The sequence below is a fragment of the Oryzias melastigma genome, linkage group LG9 (genome assembly GCF_002922805.2).
Source record: "Oryzias melastigma strain HK-1 linkage group LG9, ASM292280v2, whole genome shotgun sequence".
Taxonomy (NCBI): Eukaryota; Metazoa; Chordata; class Actinopteri; order Beloniformes; family Adrianichthyidae; genus Oryzias; species Oryzias melastigma.
Genome location: NC_050520.1, coordinates 18,963,947 through 18,982,594, shown reverse-complemented (window position 1 = coordinate 18,982,594; position 18,648 = coordinate 18,963,947). Strand labels below are relative to the sequence as shown.

Genomic DNA, 18,648 nt, shown 5'->3' with positions numbered 1-18,648 from the left:
AGTATTTTGCAAGGCTTTCATCGAGTCAAAAAGGCTGAAGATGTCAGCAGTAGCATTCAGATAGACTGAGATGTTTATAGAAATGCATAAAATTCCTTTAAATTTTGCCTTTACTAAATAAAAACAGAACTACATAAACTCAAACACTCAAACAAGAGTGACATTTTTGTCACTTTATGATCATTTGGATAATTTAGAATGTAGGTTTTAATAATAAACTGTAAATGTACTTTAAAATATATATATTTTTTGCTTTTCATGATTGTCTTTTTCTTAAAAAGGATTGCCGCCTTTAGTTTCATATGATGACAATAAATTATTCTATTCTATTCTAATAAATACTAATCATTTCTTCAGTTTTTGTAATATTGTAAATTCCACATTTACAAAAACACATTTCCACAAAGATGCCTTGCTCAAAGTGCAGTTCAGAGCTTGTTTGCTGGTTCCATCTCTCTTTCCGGGATCCTGCGTTCACCTTCAGCCGCGCTGCTGAAACGCAGCGATGGTTGAGGGTGATTAAAGATCTCAATCTGCGTCTTGTCATGGCAATTTCTATCAAACATCTTTTCTTCTTCTGCGCACAAACAACGTGGTTTCAGACGCCTAGACGCCGTGCGTCTCTATGGTAACAGCCGTCAATTACAGACGATTGGCCAACCCGTGGGAATGTTTTTATTCCCCGCGTGCAGGGATTGGTCGGGGGGCGGTCTGAGCAGCTTGACAGTCTGCAGCGTTCCGGGTTATTGTCAGTCTCGGCAGCTCGGCAGAAGGGCAGGATCGCGTCCCGGAGCTGCCTGGAGCAGGTAGCTCTTTATCCAGACCTAATTCTCTCTCCCTTGGTTGATATTCCGAGGAGAGCAGCCCTGAGCTTCCCCATCGAGGTAACTCCGCGAACCTCAACTGGAAATTGAAGTCTGAATCGGGAGGCAAGACATCGGAGAGACTGCCGACACCGCGGAGAAAGTGACGCACGGAGCAGAGCCGGCTCGCTGGGATTTTGCATCAGTTTAGGATTGTCTCGCCTGCTTCTCTGGCCCGGTTTTGATTTATTTCTGGGTGCCATCATCTGAAATAGGCTATAACCTTACGTTTTTATCGTTCATCTCTTCAAAGATCGTCTAGAGAGCCACGCGTAAAGCTGGATTTTTGGAAATTTTTAAAGCCCTTCAAGTCACCAAGTATTTCTGTTAGGATTTCTATTTTGCTTTTTTTTCTATGGTTACATTTGGCATTTTTCTTTTTTTTCTTTCAATTGTTTTTTGTACTTAGAGGAGAGACAAACCGGTACCCTCTCACTTCTCTTTCTTTCACAGCTTAAACGCTGAAAACCGAAGCGCACTTTGTGCGCAATCCTAAGGAAACTGCCGACGTGCGCTATTGCGCTTCACACAGAAAAATTGGAAACTGAATTTAAAAATAAAGAAAAGATCAAGCTTATTAGCTCAAAGCCATATTGTGGAATCTAATTTGCAGGGTTTTTTTTCTCATCCCAACCCGATACGAGGATAAACTTAAACGTTTGACATCGACGAGGCTGCATCTGGATTTGAAGGGGAACAAAATGAATCATTTCTAATTTAACCCAAAGAAGATTCAGAGGCAGATTGCTCTGTGAGTGCAACAATCTGCATGGAGTTCTAGTCTGCACTAAGGAGCAATTTATGGTAAATATATATTTTTCCCCCAATTGTTGTCAAATCTTTCATGAATTGTTGTTGCCTCAAAAGCTTGATTGAACAATTTGTGGTGTTAAATGAAAGAATGCGTGTTTTTGCGTGGATGAGGATGTCTGAAACTCTTTGTTTGACCCGCAGTAAATGAAGTGTTGTAAAAACTGACTTGTTAGAGAGCCGCTGCATCCCGAATAGCTTTGGGAGCCGCTTTGATGTATAATATTGGTCTTTTCAAGTTTGGGTAGCAATTAAGTGCGCTGCGGAGGGCAATGCACCGCAGGCACCGCAGACAGGCATCTGTGGCCCTCGGAGCAACGTGGGGATGCGGAGCGCCTCATCCATGCGCTCCGTGCGTCACTGCTTTTGAGGAGAGCGACTCCAGTGTCTTCTGCAATTAGTGATTATTCACCCCGGAGTGTTAATGATATACAGTCCTCTTTTTTATAGCCTCCCTCTACGGCGTGACATGCTTTTATCGAGGAACTCATAAAATTCATGGAGATGTGTGCAGAACACTGTAAAACTTTTCTGCACAGATGACGCTCCCTCCTGCACTGAGGTCTGCAGACTATTTATCATTGTCCTGGGGGGTTCTTGGTCATTTGTTCTCCAAAACTAATGGAGCCAGAAAAGTCAGATGTATGTGCAGTTCATGTTTTTATTTTTCTTCTTATTAAACCTCATCTGAGAGGATGCTGACTGTGCAGTTATAAAAAAGCTTTGTTGTTTCCCTCAGAATTGATCTTCCTCACAGTGTCTTCGTCTGTCTGGCTGCCCAGCAGATAGACAGCTCCTGAATGTGATATGGGCCCCAACAGCAGGGCAGGCGCCCCCACAGTCAGGGCACCTGCCATAGAGCCTTCCTGGCAGTATTGAATAAAACATCCAGTGATGTATGAGGCAGGAGCTGCACCCGAGGGGGCAGAACTGCCTCATTTACTTCCTCCACTCTGCGCCTATGACCTGCTGAGCAAATTGTGCTCATATTAGCTCTGTGGCTGCTCCTCACCTAAACAAATAGTCTTCCCTGCATAATGCTTGCCTTAATTCAACATGATGGTTGGACAGAGCATGAAGGGAAGAAATGGCAGGCAAAAAGCTTTAATATCTAGGTCACTGAATTGACTTTTGGGATTCTAATGTTGCTTGGTTTATTTATCATCTGTCTATCTTTTTTTTCCCGTCAAAATATTTCTTTCTTTGTGCATTTAGGATTCTCTTTTTTCTCACAGTCTTAAAAAACAAATAAAACGAGTTCGTTTTAAACAAATTTCAACCACATTTTTACTGCTTTTCTGTGACGCTGATGAAATTAAGAATGCCTAAATTACTTTAGGAAAATCTAATCTGCTGTACTCATTAAGCTGCCAGCAGCTGTTAGATGGAGAGCATATTTTAGCAAGGCATTAACAAAAGTAATATGCCAGGAGAAGGCCGACATTTTATCAGTTTATAATTCAAGCTGCATATCACCTTGATTGATTGATGGCGTTGGGGTTCTTTACAGTATTCTTTGCTTATTAAAGTGCCTGCCTGAAGTGAATAAGTGAGCTGCACTCATGAATATCGTTAAAGTCCCAAAGTTTAATTTCCTGTGCCGTGTATTAATCTTTTTTAATCCCTGCATGGTTTGATTGTCTCAACACCTTCCCAGAGGCAGCAAAACTCATTTTGGCACTTAAGAAGACTAAAATCCTAGATACACCGTGTGTGTGTGCGTGTGTTTAATGTGATTTAGGGTATAACAGGACGTGTCTGTCACTGTAGTTTTAATATAGAAACTTCCATGTGGATTTTATGAGTATTTTTTGCAGTTTTTCGTAAAGGAAGGAAGTTTATTTTTTATTGGATCATATATGTGAAGAAACGGTTGTTTACTTCTACCCTCTAAGAAAAGCATCATATAAACTGACATGACAGAAAAAGTTTGTCACTTGTAAATATTGGAAAGAACAAGAACATTTTCCATCAAAGCCATGTCAACAACAGCTCATTAGCCACCTGATCAAAGTCTTTTATATGTAGAGAAGTGTACAACAGCTCCTCTTTCAAGTCTTCCTCATGTGCATCCAAACAAAAGAGACGTGCCCTTTCTCGTGCTTCGCTGTTTTACATGATTTGATGGAGACTCCTGCACTTCAGTACCTGGGATGTGGCAATGGAGCATGAAAAGGGGAACATAAAATAGAAGCATTACATGCAAATGATTGTAGAGTCAGAAATGTAACCCCCCCCCCATCCCTGGTGAATGTGAAGGAACACAGGTGAAAGAGATTTTCTGTTCCAGCTGAGATGAGGTGTTGATGAGATTGAACAGGCAGGATTACGGGGAATGGTTCTGTTTGGAGTTTTTGCTGTTCGCTGGTTGAGGCCCTTGTCGCTAATGTACGTCCAACATGCCCGGCATCACCATAGATATTTTATCTATGATTGACTGGCCCTAAACCTCCTTCGCTGCACTGACAAAGTCAGACGAGCAACCCCCATCCATTAGCAAGAACTGCCGATCATGTAATTTGCTCCCCACGCACATCCCGGAAAGTTCAGCGGGTCATCGCAGGGAAAACTTTCCAGAAACACGTCTCGGTGAAACTCTTGAGCACACCTGGTTTGAGACTTTCTCTTACTTTTTGGATTTTCTCCTCTACTTTGAGTCCAATCATCTTTTGATCTACTTCAATGGTTTTTGAGTGATCTTTTAATTATGATTATGCTGTTTTTAGGGGAAAAAGCTGTTGTTTTCTAGGACATAATTTCTACAAAGCAGCAGTTGTTCATCAGAAAATTTCCTTTGAGTTGTGGGCAGAACTATTGGCACGGAGTAAGCCTGCTCTAACTTCCCATCATCCCATTGTTTTCATGCTCTCCCATTAGCCTACTGCCCCTCAAAAGATTCGTGACCAATATTGGAGTTATCCAGCAGCTGTACAACTTTGAGCCAAATTCCTGCTTGAACCAGGAAAACAAAGACTTACATGGATCTATTTGTCTGCAAGTGGATGCATTAGAATGGAGCAGAGCTGGGAGCTTGTGGCTCACTGACTATAGCACCTACAGCATTTTTCTTACTGCATTTTTTCCCATCTGCTCCTGATTCACAACAATTTGAATAAAGAAATGCCCAGAAATGAAAATTTTAGCTCAATTTTGTTCATATTTGTCCTTCATTATGAGAAAAACAATTTTTTTTATTGGAGTGGTTCTTTAAGAAAAGTCTCTTCATGCAGAGGCATCGTCAAAGTGATTCAAATCCAAGTCCTGGTTACTCATTAATGATTGCTTTCTTGGAATATCTAGTCATTTTATTAAGAATCAGGATTTATGCTGTAGAAATGGGATCTTTATCTTTAAATTCAGAGCTGCTATTCGTTTCACACGAAAGACTTTCACCAAAATAGACATGTGATTGCACAAATACGCTCCTGCTGTGTTTCTGATCGCTGGCATACTGTGCATTAGCACGTGCATGGCTTTTTGCCTAATACTTCTCTGATGATTCCCTGTTATATTGACCGTAGTCAAAGGATTACCTTAGTGCTGCTCTGCTCATGAGACCTTGGCAGCTCCTTATCAGGGTTATCTACAGCCAGTTAGTGCATGACGGACACCAGCGTTCCTTTGACCTCCTCCCTCTCTTCCCCTCTCAGCCCCTGTCAGCCTGAATGGAAGTCACGTCTCACCAGACCTGGAGGTTAATGTATAGTCTTTCATCTGAAAAGGTTAGGGGCAGCAAGTGCAGATTTTTTTTCCAGAAAATTTCCCTGCACATTTAAAATACGGCCAACAGTAACTGTGCGGTTTTTATGTGGTTAATAAGTACACAAGTATGGAGAGGCTGAGTGCCATGCAGTTTATAGTTCACTTCACAACTCAGCCAGATAAGCAAGTGGAGACATCCCCCTACCAAAGACTTCTTCAGGGAAGAGAGAGAATAAAGCATATCTGACAAGCTCTCCAACAGCGAATTTGCTCTCCTTAAAAACAATGCCGCTCTTGCCTTTCTCATGGTCACATTGATTTGTTCTGGGTGACAATGCAGGCTGCTGTGAAATCACCCCAGCTCCATTGATCTCAAGGAGAAGAGGAGGACAGAGAATGGGAGCCTGGCGACGGAGAGCAACATGGGAAAATTCTCACCATGCCCTCTTCGGCTGTTTTAAAAATAAAAGCCACGGTTGCTGTCAGACTTCTACTGTACTGTACATCTCCAGCTACTGTGCTGCAGTCTGGTCTGTACTTTGATTTGTTTAGGAGGGCCCGCACATGCGGTTTGATTTGCTTTTGTGCCTCGCCATGTCTCACTTTATCTGCTGAACTCTTTATTGCCACAGTTTTCCATGCCAGAAGCGAGGCTGGTTTTATCTCGTGCGGGCCTTTGATTAATCTCCCCCTCTATGGTGGTGTACTTTAATCTCGAATGGAAGATATCTGATTCTGCTCGTCTGTTGAGGAAGATCAAACTTTAATGGAACACGGAACTGCACATCATGCTAATCTCCATCCCCCTGCATCTGAGTTGACTGCTCTCCCTTGGGCTTTGTAGCTCCTCCAGATGCAGGAAATACATCAGGATGTTTTCTCTCCCTGCTTTAGTAATTTATTCCCCGTTGACAGTGACCACCGCTTTCATGTGAGCTGTTTGATTACATTGTTTAATGAAAAGTGCTTGAAAACAAGGGAAATAATTGACACTTTAGATGCCTCCTGAAAATGACCTAAACTTGCAGAACTTTTCTTCACACTTCATTCTTTTTTGAGAGACAAAGAGGTGGACATTTGCAGCCATGGGAGGGAGCACGTATTGAGGATGATGATCGCCCTCATTTTAAGATGTGCTCTTGACCATCATTTAACTGTTTCCTCATCTCAATTTTATCAAACAAGAATGTCTGTCCTAAATGGATGACACTTCTGACGCGTCGCACCTCCTACAGAAAGTTTGTGACTGTGTCAAATCCAGGCTATTACCCAATTTTAAAACGGTTGCTGCTAGGTAATGAAATTTCCACTTACTGCAGAAAACAATGTTGTCTGCTCTGGTCTGTAATTGCAGAATCTTCCGGGGTTCAGTGTGAATGTCGCGCGATTTAATAAAACTCTGGAGATTTTTATCTTTTATTGCCAGGTCTGGCAGCTGCATCAGGAAACTTACTTGAAGCGTGCACAGATAAGACTCATTCAATTTTGAATTTTAACCAAACCAGACACTATTTGCCAGGCAGTCAGCGTATGACCTAAAGGTATATAATTGTGTTTTATGCGCTGGGTTGGTGCAGGCTGGTATTGTTCATATGAAGCTGCAATTTCCTCCATCTTTAATGGAAGAGATTCTCTGAATTTCTCCTGCATTATTTGTGTCGGGATAGGGTTGAAAATCCATGGGATATTAGTCCTTGAGGCTAAATAGCTTGTGTGCGCCTGCTTCCACTCACATACAAAAACAGAGGACCGTTGACATGAGAACATGTATGGACTGTTTCTCACACATGCACACACTCCCAGCCCTGTATTATTACCTCCTGCCTGCTGCTGGAATTGCTTTCCTCCCTCGAGTGAGCCAGGCAAAGCCGGCTTTATTGTGTTAACCTATTTGTGTGTCAAGAGCGATTGCGGCGTTCTTTATCTCTGTTTGTATTTTCGGACGGGGAGACGGCGGAGGGAACGAGGAATGGGGAGGGAGGGTGAAGGGGGGGCACAGGAGCCAGGCGAGCCGCCAGAGTTGAGACGGATGGCCGGTCACCTCGCTCCACTCTGGATGATAATGACTGGTTGCTTAGCAATGACCCACCCCCCATCCACATCCAGAGTTGCATCCACAGTCAGTACTTTTTGGCTCTATGATGAAGTTGCAATGCAGTTTCTCATTTCATATAGCAGAGCAGGATGTAAATGCAGACTTGAACGTCTTTGGGCATGCTCATCATTTCTCGTGTGTTTATATCTCCTTTTTTGGTGGAGTTTGACCAGAATTATTCCCTATTCCACACTCCCTGTTACAAAGTAGGACCCGTACGACCTTTGACCCATGTAAAACTTCTGAGTCAAACTTTAAAAGATACACAAACCAATGTTGACAATGTTCACATGTTGACACTTTTCACTGTGTGACCAAAACCTAGTGAGCTCTGCTCCCGCTGAGCTTTTAGGGTTATTAACGTTTTTATTGAGTTGGGAAAATTGCTGACCTTTTCTGGTTTAATGAATGGCCTGACTTGCCTTAAAACAAACTTGAGTTTTAGCATAAGTGACTGGATTCAGTCCAGGCTGTTTAATGTATGATTTTCAGTGTGTTTGTTCAGCAGGTGACAGTATTTAATGTATCTAAGTGATTTCTGACTTTTGAGCTTTTCCTTCTTTTTCAGCAGCACATCTTGGCTGAGGTGCCCTGTTGGCTCTGATGTGGAGTTTTAATGTGGACTCATAATTTTTGTGCAGTTTCATTTCTCAGAAATATAATTCCCCGAAATGACCCAAAATTATAATTCATTTTCATTAAGCACAAACATTGGAACAGAGTCACAATGTTCTGTTAAGTATCCTCTTTAATTAAAATATATATATTTTTACGTATTCCTTTTATTTTATTTAAAGTTCAACTCCAATCATCTTTTGTAAAAGCATTTCCAGCTGTCTTTTAATTATGATTATGCAATTTTTTTAGTCAAAATTTTAAAAAAGTCATTTTCTTGGACATTGTTTCTGCAGAGTGCCAATAGTTCATCAAAATGTGTCAGAATTCCTCCCCTACTCACTCTATAGTGTGTTTGCCATTTTGAAGTGCCATCCAAATCTATAATTCCAAAATCAAGTGCATTAGGAATTTCCCAGAAGACTTTGCGAAAAAACTAGTGTGCAACAATGCTCACTACGTTAGCGACCACAATTTCGAACAATTTTTGTGAAAATAACATGTAATTGTAATTTTTTAAATAAATCACCCACATTTTCCTCATCAGAATCACTGGAATCACAAAAAGACATTGTGAAATGTGCGTATTGATTCAAATTGGTAACGTCATATGTTTAGAAAAACAAAAGAAATGTTACAAGCATGGGTTCGAATTGCTTTTAAAATCCAGGGCACTAGATAGTCCTGCTCTATTTAGTTTTTAGTAGGGTGGGAATTCGGACATAGTGGGCAGGACTGCTGGTGTGCAGTAAGCCCTCCCCCATTTCCCATCATCCCACAGTTTACACACTCTCCTGTTAGCTTACAGCCTCTTACATCCCTAACCTAACATCACCAGTGCAACAAAAATATTGGAGCAATCCAGATGTAGTTTTTTATTCCAATTCCAGTTCAGACTAAAAAACTCAAAATGTACATGATCTATTGTTTGCAAATGGATGCAAGTGGATGTATCAGAATAGAGTGGAGCAGGGAGCTTGTGGGCCGCCGATTGTAGCACCAACGTCACTACTACAAGCTTTTTCAGCATTTATTCATCTGCTCCTGGTTTATAACAATTTGAATAAAAATAATAAATGTTAGGGGGTGTGTCTCTTTCCCTGTAACACGATTCGATACGCATCTCGATACATGGTCCACAAATCGACACATGAAGCGTTCAACTAACTTTTTGGTAAGACGATACAGGCCAATTTTTTTTTTAACCAAAAACGCTAAATTACTCATATGGCATTTTAATCAATGAATAATAATGTACGTTATTTAACAGAGAAATTTATTCAGGTATTGACTTGGAAGAAGTAAGCTTTTGATTGGTCGTCTTTTTGTTTGCATCACATGTACATAAAAAGACAAAGACAATAGAAAAAATAAACAGAAGGTAAAAGTGTAGTTTACCAGAAATCGATGATGGACTTCTTGATTGATTTTATACCTTTTAACCATGACAATCTTGTTGGTATCTGTGGTTTTCAAGCAATACTGCAGTTGTTTGATCTTTGATCTATTTTTTACAGCCCTAACCGAATGCTGTTACTCCCACTGCCTGATCGATTTTTCAATATGTATCTAATACATCCCTATTACTTTTGCTATATAGTCCTCCATCGTGAGAACAATTCCACAAAAACATATTAAAACACCCAAAACACAATTTTCTTTCAAACTAATGTTAGAAGTTCCCATAAAGTTTTGTTTTTTACCCCTTTAAATATTAAACTTGTACTCACCAGTTGGCAGTGTCTGTGCTCAGTCGTTGATAGACAAGTTATAATCCTAATTTACCAAAAAGAGAACAAAAAACAATCTGTTTTAGCATTGAGCTTCTTTAAACAACATCAACCATGTCTGATATTTGCCCATCTGTGCTCCCTCGCTCCCTTCCTCTCACCGCGTCCCGCTCAGTGCCATCTCTCCCTATTCAGGCTCATGCTCCATTGGCAAAACTGACAGCTTTGCACGTCCTGGGAACTTCATTTGGATAAAATAAACGTACATCAAACCTCCCCCCTCCAATCCCCCATCTCCGTGGTATGCTTCTGTGGCTGCGTCTATAGGAACAGCTGTCCAGCTGTCACAGCAGCCAGCTAGTCAGCCGCTCTCCAAGGCAACATCTGTAGAGACTGAGTGCCGCTCTCCGCTCGTCCCTAAAGACCGCGGAAGTATGTCAGGCCTTTTGGCAACGCATTACCGTTGACCACATCAAGCGTGTCGCTGGCTTCAGACTGAGTGTTAACAGCAGCCACTGAAGTTCTGCATCAAATGACCATTTGTATTGTCACAATAGTCCGAAAAACAAAACATTTGACTCTACAAATCTGCCCCCACCATAAAAAAACCCCAACAGCCCATTATTGTACTCATTAACAGTCATCTGCCTCTGCATGGATGTGTGTGAATGTGTGTACACTGGTGTGTGTGTAAACAAACTCCCAGCGAGCAAGGTGCAATGGCCTGGAACTGACGAGAACCCATTGGGAGAGTCTCTCCTTGATGTAGCAACCCCCTCCCCGCTCCTTCTCCCCCACCCCTCTGCCATCTTTTCCCTCCTGGCAGCGGAGCGATGGTGAGGCGGGCGGCGGGGGGCACCGAGCCAAGTGAGCGGGGAGATGAACAGAGCTGCAGTCCCCTCTGTCAGCCACAAACTAGGATCAGGGAGATCACATGTGACTCTCTCCTGGGAAAGAGCAAAGGGAAGAAGAAGGAAAGCAGCTGTTTAGTGTTTTTCTCTCACTTCCTTGGCAGCTCACTTGTTTGCTCGCTTGTCATCTTCTCTGTGGCTGTCATTAACTTCTGCCATGTTTTTTCTCTGTTTGTTGCTGTGAAGGGAGGACAGTGTTGTGCTGTCCTTTGATAGGAGGAGAGAGTATTTGACGGGGAGTGTTAGGGGACAAGGCGAGGAAAGGTTTCAAAGGTCCCTCAGCTGAAAGTTTGATATTGAGATTCCTGAAACCGCCACTGTTCTGGGTTAAAGACTCGTGCTGATGAAAATCATGTTTTTGGTGTTTTTAACAGGTTCCTGTTTTCTTTTTCTCATGATGGAGGACATATTTAAAGAAAATCATGCTTAAAATTGAATTTATGAGTGTTGCTTCATTTAATGCTGTTAGAAAAAGCCTGTAGCAGTGACGTGGGTGCTACAGTCGGATAGTCCACTCTATTCCGATGCATCCACTTACAGACATATAGATTAATTCATTCATCTTCTTAGCTGCTTGTCCCTTTCGGGGTCACGGGACCCTTACCCGGCTACTAATAGGCGAAGGCAGGGTGTACCCAGGACAGGTCCTTGACCAGATCCATGTATATCTTCATTTTTCTTGTCTGAGCTGACATCTGGCTCCAAACTGTACTGCTGGATGATATTGGTTGCTATTTTTGTTGCACTGTTAAAGTTAGGTTGGGGTTGTGAGGGTCTGAAAGCTAGCGGGAGAGAATACAAACAAAGAGATGATGGGAAATAGGGGCCAACTTACTCCGATCCAATAATCCCGCTCACAACTCACTACTGCCGCTCTGCAGAAACTGTCTCAGAAAACCACACAGGTTTTTTACATTTTGGCTAAAACCGGCAAAATCATAATTAAAAGACCACTGGGAATGCTTTTACAATACATCAAAAGATGGTTGAAGAAAATACATTCCCTAAATATGTTACAACCCTTTCCGATGTTTTCAAAGGCGCCTCTGGACCTATTAGAGGGCTTCATCACTCCTTGATGAGTGATAGCCTTTCCTGCATGTGTAGCCTCTCCCCACAGACAGCTGCAGACTCAGACAGACGTTGGGTGAAGTCTGAGTGATCCTGTTTACCAGAGCTCACAGAAAGGCTGGGTATTTCAAATTAAGTGTCACTTTAAGCTTGTCTTTTAGCCAGATTTCTATTTTGTTTCCTCATCTCTAGTGGCACCACTCTGCTACGAATGGTTACAGGGATTGAGGGGAAGACGTTTGGTGATTACACATTCTGTCGTAATTGAGGGGCCAAGCCTGCAGCACGATGCAAAGTTAAATTCCATGTAGCTGTGGTGAAATCTCCGCACACACAGCCACTTCCAAACAGGCCTCGTCCGGATGACAGCAAAATCGCCTGCTCATGACTTACTGTTTTATCATTTAAATTCACCCCATTGACACATGCTGCAGTGATTGACGGCGGGGCTGGAAAGCCACAGCCATCTGAATTGAGCTGCGGCAGCCAGTTGGTAACCGTGACAATAGGTTTTTCGTCTATTCCTTGTTTCTAAATTTTTTTGCTGTCACCAAAACCTTGCTGATTGCTTCTTTGTCAAGACAGCCTCTTATTAAGCTTTTAGAAAGAGGCACCGCCCAGCTGCATTCTTTTCAGAAAACCAAAAGAGATCAAACTGAAAGGAAAAAGTCAGCGGAGGAACAGACAATGCTTCCATAATATCAGAAATGTTTGAAATCCATATGCCGCTGTGGAGACAGGTGTTGAGATGTTGCTGGCATTCTCGGGACCTGGATGATAACTCTGCCGCCTCTTGTCTTCTTCTTTTTTCGCTCTCCAGGTGCATTCTGGTCTTTCATCTGCATTGTTGCACTCTGAATAAAAGCCTGTGTTTATTGCCATTTTGTTTTTGTATGAAGGTATTGATCTTTTTCAGTGCGGCGGAGAAGGACTTTTTTTCAGTTCCAGGCTTAAATAGCATAACAGCATCATATTCGGAATCATTGATGTATTGTAAAGCAACCTAGTGAAGGCAAAGGGATCTTTTGTCCCCTTGTACTCAGCTAAGTTTGTTTAAAAATGCTCACTTGTATGGAATTACGACATCCTTGTATAAATCCTTTTTTTTTAAGACCCAAATCTCAGCCCTTTTGCCACCCCCCCACTCTGATTTTAGGCTTTTATCTTTAATTGGGTGTGATTTTTTTTTAACATTCCCAAAGTTGCAGGAAGTCTTTTTCTGTAAGCCTCTACTTTCTTAACCAGAGGTTGTTAATGGAGAATTGCTGCAAGGCCTTTGACACCTTCCACTTTGTAATGAGCACCTTCCTGTGTAAAATAGTCCCATAAAACATAGCTGAGGAACACGCTGCAGCGGTCCCTGGCATCTCAGCCGCCCGATTGTTTATGCCAGAATGCTGAAGTTATGGGATCAGCTCAAACTTTCATCCTGTCTCCTCTCCGTCTGTGGAAACGAGGTGACCTGGCAGACAAATTGACCCCCACCATCTTGGAGCCACATGATTGCAAGACTACTGGTCGATGGAAATAGATATACTTTTCCTTTGAGCGAGCAACCGCTGCATTGTGATCGTGTTATGTGGTTATGGTCCAGTGCATGAAAACACGCATGAGCAACTGTGCATAACCATTTGTCCTTTGTTTATGTAAAAACACTCCAAAAATTAGATAATGAAATTAAGAGCTTGATGTCATTGTTGCATGAATGTATGAAAAGTATTTCCTTTGATCTAAAGTGATGTTTGAAGGTTACCACATCCGTTCACTGAAAGGCTGTTTTAAAAGATGAAGAAAACTGCAGCGTAGTTCTGGGATTCTTGACACCAGCTTTTTATGAAAAATGTCCCGAGGGCACTGCAGTTGTTTTGTAGTGCTAAAGGTCCAACCCCCTTTTTCTGTCTATAAAGCCTGATTGCACAGTTTAAAAGAAAAAAGCTTTTCACTGAAGTTCCCTTTGCTGCTTTTTGTTCTGCGAGCTGAGTGCATGGTCCTTGAAATGTGCATTTGAGCAGTTTTCTGTCGGAAGGTGCAAATGAGTGTGTGCTAGCTTTTTCTGTGCTTGTGTGCAGGTTAAACGCAAACCCTGCTGTCCCACATCCCCCCCTCCCCTCCATTCTGATCCCCAGAAAGCGGCCAGCTTGTGCGCCACGAGCCTCCTCCCCTTGCGCATGACATCCCCAAAAGATCCTCTCAGTTCGTCGAGTTTCAAAGTGTTCACATAGCTTGACTGTGTCAAAGCATGCACCTCCTCCCTGACCCCTCCTCCTGAAGACAGCACTCTTGACCCGCTGCCCTATTGTTTCCAGCCGGGATGGATGGGGAGCCGCCTCCGCTGGCGCGTTCCTTCACTCAATAGCCGCTCCATCTGTTGACTGCGTGACTCTGGGTTACAAGCAGGGATTTTGCTCCGTCTGCGCGGGCGGTGTGAAAGGCTCCATCTCAGGGGGCTTCCTGAATAGGGGTTTTAAAACCGCAGTGGAAGGGTGTTGTGATGCCTCTCACATCGCACCCCTTGCCCACTGCCGGCCCAACACAGCCGGCTGGGTGTGTGCAGGATGAGAGGCCTCTATTGTACTTTTTCACAAGCCCCCAGGCAACAGGGTCACCTTGTCTCCAAACAAACGCTGCCCTCTCTGGAATTGTTGGCACTGTGTGTCTGTGTTTGCAAGTGTGTGTGTTTGGAGGGGGGGGTGAGCATAAGAATGCATCATCATGAAGAGGGCAGATGTCTTGCCTCTGAGGACATTTATCTACAATCTCTGCTTTTCACATCAAAACCCATTCATTTGAACCCGTCTCCACAGGCACTGAAAGGACAGAGTCACTGGACCGGTTTACAGGTGACACTACTCCTAAAAAACATTTAAATATTAGGGCCAGGAATTGATTAAAAAATTTTACTAATTAATTGCAAACTGGAAAAAATTAATCACGATTAATTGCAATTAAGTTAGGTTTTTTAGTAACAGTGTTTGCTAGCCAATTATTATCTGCAAATAATCATAAAATGAAATCACATGCAAAATTGTACATTTAGAATTTTTTTTAACTCTTTGGAACCTCAGTTACCAGAAATAATAATTTCTCTCCTAAGAGCACAGCTGTCCATCTGACATTTTTCCTGGAATTCTGATTTTTTTTTTCTCATACATTTGCCTTGTTTTGTTTGTGAAAAATAATAAAAGAAAGTTTGATCCAGCTGGATTTCAGGTTGACTCAGCTGGAATCTCCTCAGGTGGAGGCCTGTCTGTCCACGTATAGATATATACAAACAGACAACCACTTCACTCTTAATTTATTTACTTATATATTTATTTTTATAGGCTCCGTGGATGTATGTTTCTTTCTGGTGCTACTTTGGACCCCTCATGCTTGTCTCTTCTGTAGTTTCTTTGACTGTTTTGACAGCTGGTTCACCTTAAGTAATTAATGTTGAAATCGGAGTCTGCCACATATTTGTGTTGAACTTTTCTGTCTGTGTGCGTAGGAGTTGATGGTTGGCGTTTGACTGTACGTGTAATAAAAAAAAAAAAAAAAGATGGATCCTGCCCTTTGGGATCCTTTTATCCTCCCTCGATAAAACTCTCATCAATAAAAAAAAAAGTTAGAGTCACTTTGGAAATATCCTTTTTTAAGTCTTAACAAGGAGGACTCCCGCTCTTGCCAGAGGTTATTTTCTGAAAAGAAACATTTGTGCACTTTTCTTTATCACAACTTCGTCTCTGGGGCCTCAAAAGCTCTCGTGTCTGGAGATGTCCTCTGCACCTCCGTTAGGATTATTGCAGAAGCATCACTCCCATCTTCCTCCTCGGGCTGAAAAAACACAAAGTAAGCATAAGACAGCGAAGCAGGTTCAGGCACAGACCCCCCCTCAGCAGATGAGACAGAGGGGTTGTTGAGTAGAATGAGTGGTGGCAGAAAACTGCAGTGACAGCAGAATGAATAAATTGAAAAATTCTCTCATTGTAAATTGTCTATCGCTCGTGACAAACGATCTGATAGGAGAGCGGCCCGGGTTTCCGACGCATCTGTCCCAATAGAGCTGTGAATAACTGGTCTATCTCCACGCTGCTTAGCACTGGCCCCACACTTAATAATTCATACAGTGTGAAATATTTTCCCCAGTACAGATATGCCAAAGAGCTGCCGCCAGCAGGCGGGGGCGGTGAGGGAAGGTGTCCCTGTGGTGCTAATTTGGGGGATGGTGACGTGCGTGGATTTCTAAAGGGAGCTCTGGTTTGTAGGAGACGCCTCAGACTCATTTGCTTCTTCGCATGATCCGTCTGGAAGGAGCTGAGCTGGAGACGCACCGAGTGAGAGTGCAGATGACATTTAACTTGTGGATGATCTGCCCAGAACAGGGAGCAGAGAGAGGAAACACACACTGACTGAACACACTTATCAGTGACTGTGGGGACAGAGGGGGGAGGAGGCTGTAAACCAGCTAAGTAGTTTTTGCTGTTTGCCCTGGTGAGTGTTGCAGTCGCAGTTGACATCAAAGGCAGCCGTCGTCTGTGGACACCTGTTTTATGTCCCCCGTTTCCATCAGTCGACTCCTCCTGCCTCAGGCTCCTCCAGGAGCCAAAAGCAGCCCTCACAATCTCCGACCTCAACGTCCGCCTTCATTCAAAGCTCACGGCACCCTGAGCTATGAAGCATCAGCCCAGGCAGATGTGACAGTGTCATATTGCTGCATGTGGTTTCTGTGACTCATTGTGAAACGCGGTCCTTAACCAACTGGGTTTCTTAACGGTTTGCATTCAGGCCCCGGTACCAATTATGCAAACTATTAAAAATTTAAGGAGGACAGTCTTTTATAATTTAATCCTAAAGTAATAGATTCTATTAAAAATGCATGAGAGAAGCTTTATAGATGGAGCCAGAATTAGTGTCTATCAAAGACTCCAGTCAAGGATGCAGGGGGAGTGGGCAGCAGGAGTGGCAGCATTGCCTCATTATTCAAATAGGATATGATTACCATAGAGCAGGAGTCCCTCAGAGCTTCAGCACAGCTCATTGGTCACTGTGATCGTGAACAGGAGGACAATCTTCCATTTATTAAGTGGGAAAAAATGTGGGTTCGGATTTCCTGTCCTAACTTTTGTAAACAGCATTGAAGCACTAAAATGCTGCTTGTCCTTCTGGGTTTCTACTCTCTGTTGTTTCACTTGATTGTTTCTTGTTCTTGCTGAAAGCATGTAGGTGTTCATGCATGAAAACAGGAAGCCGGCAGTGTTGTAACTTAATGGCTTGTGCTGTAAGCGAGAGGCAGACCTTTAACTGGCCTCACCACTCCTTTGGTTTTACCCCACAGAGCTTCCTGAACAGGTCTTATTTCCACAATATGCGTGCCATCTCTTATAAACCAAACTTGGGTGTGCTGCTGAACTTTCCAACTGTAACAGAAAAGTTTAGATTCAGGTTTAGTTGCACGATTTGCTTCACATTTTCACTTTTGCAGAGCTGCAGTGATTATGATAGTACTCCGGACTGAAGAATTATTAATGGTCCAAGACATGGGTATATAAAAAAAGGCAATAAAAGCTGGAACCCTCGTGAAACTTAAAGGGATTTTAACTCCTGGCTCTGAGGAAAATTCTTCCTTTTTTCGATACAGCGGTTGTCTATTTACGGAATAAATCCAGCTGGCTTAATCAATGATCTCCATGGAAGGTCAAGTGGAGATGCTTTGGTGTTTGAAGTCCTTATCCCATGAAGGAGCGCCAGAAATGTGACACCCCCTTATAAGGGGGTGGTGGCGGGCAGATTAGTGACGGACAGGGTGGCCCGAGGGAATGATCTTGGAAGATTCAGCTCTAAATTCTCCGTGTATATATCAAGGAGGGATGACTATAAGCCGCCTTCCTGCAGTCTATATATTCAACAGAAGAACATATTAATCGACTTATGAAAGAAAACTCTGCAAAGAAGAGTGAAAAAGTGAAAAAAGAGCAGGGGTCACATCTGAGGAGCTGAAGAAAAGTCTCGATTTCAGCTTCCTGCCTATGTTTTTTTTGTTTAATGTTGCTCTAAAATACCAGTTGGTCTTATCCCTCTGCAGTCTAATCTAATCTGGATGGGGCGGCTGTGGACAGCATCTGTGCTCAGAGTTGAAATAGGGCTTTCTCTTTGCCTAATCCTCTATCCAGGGATCACTCAGTAGGGTGAAGACAATTACCAGCCTGCTTTCTCATGCTAATGGAATCTCTAACTAGATCTTACCGAAAGAGGAAAAAATAGATGGAGGAGGAAGAGAAGCGAGGGACAGTGGCGCAGAACGATGACCCAACTCAAATGGGTTTTTAGATTACCATTTAATTATTGATAGAGACCCAGTTGTAAAGCCTAAGGTCAGTATTTAAGGAGCATTTCTAAGAAAAAAGACAGATTATGAAGTTATTTTGGTGTGTGCTGGGGGTCAGGAAGTTGCTGACACAGAGCTAATGTCACCAACATATCAGCAGCTGTCTGCCAGGAAGCCTGCCTTTCACCTTTTTTATCACCTGCCCCCAGCAAGGTGTCTGGAGTGGTTTTAAATTGCATTAATATGCAGGAATTTATAGATTGCCTCCCTTGGCATTTCTGCAGGGAGGGGAAGAGAGTATTATGGTCTCCATCTGCACTAATTACTGGGTCTTGGCACTGTTACCTGCCTCTTGTGAAGGACAAACCAAGGCACTAAGCTGCAATGCACATAGCAGAAGGAGCTCATCTGCCGGAGAGTTTTCAAGAGAGGCGATGTCTCTGAGGTCGTTGTGCTCTGACATGTTCGACGCCTCGGCTGTCATAAAAAAGTCTTCGCCGGTAACATCAATAAAACTTGGTCCAACTTCTTTCATCTACAGTTGACA

General features: G+C 42.8%; 1 protein-coding gene across 1 annotated transcript in view; it reads left to right on the top strand.

Annotated features, from left to right (window-relative positions):
• The first annotated feature begins 527 nt into the window (after positions 1–527).
• Positions 528–18,648, top strand: part of fam222a (family with sequence similarity 222 member A) — a 51,653-nt gene continuing 33,532 nt past the window's right edge. Inside the window, exon 1 of the mRNA XM_024275813.2 lies at positions 528–1,667. The gene's annotated coding sequence lies outside the window, so the exon portion shown is untranslated. The remainder of the gene's footprint in view (positions 1,668–18,648) is intronic.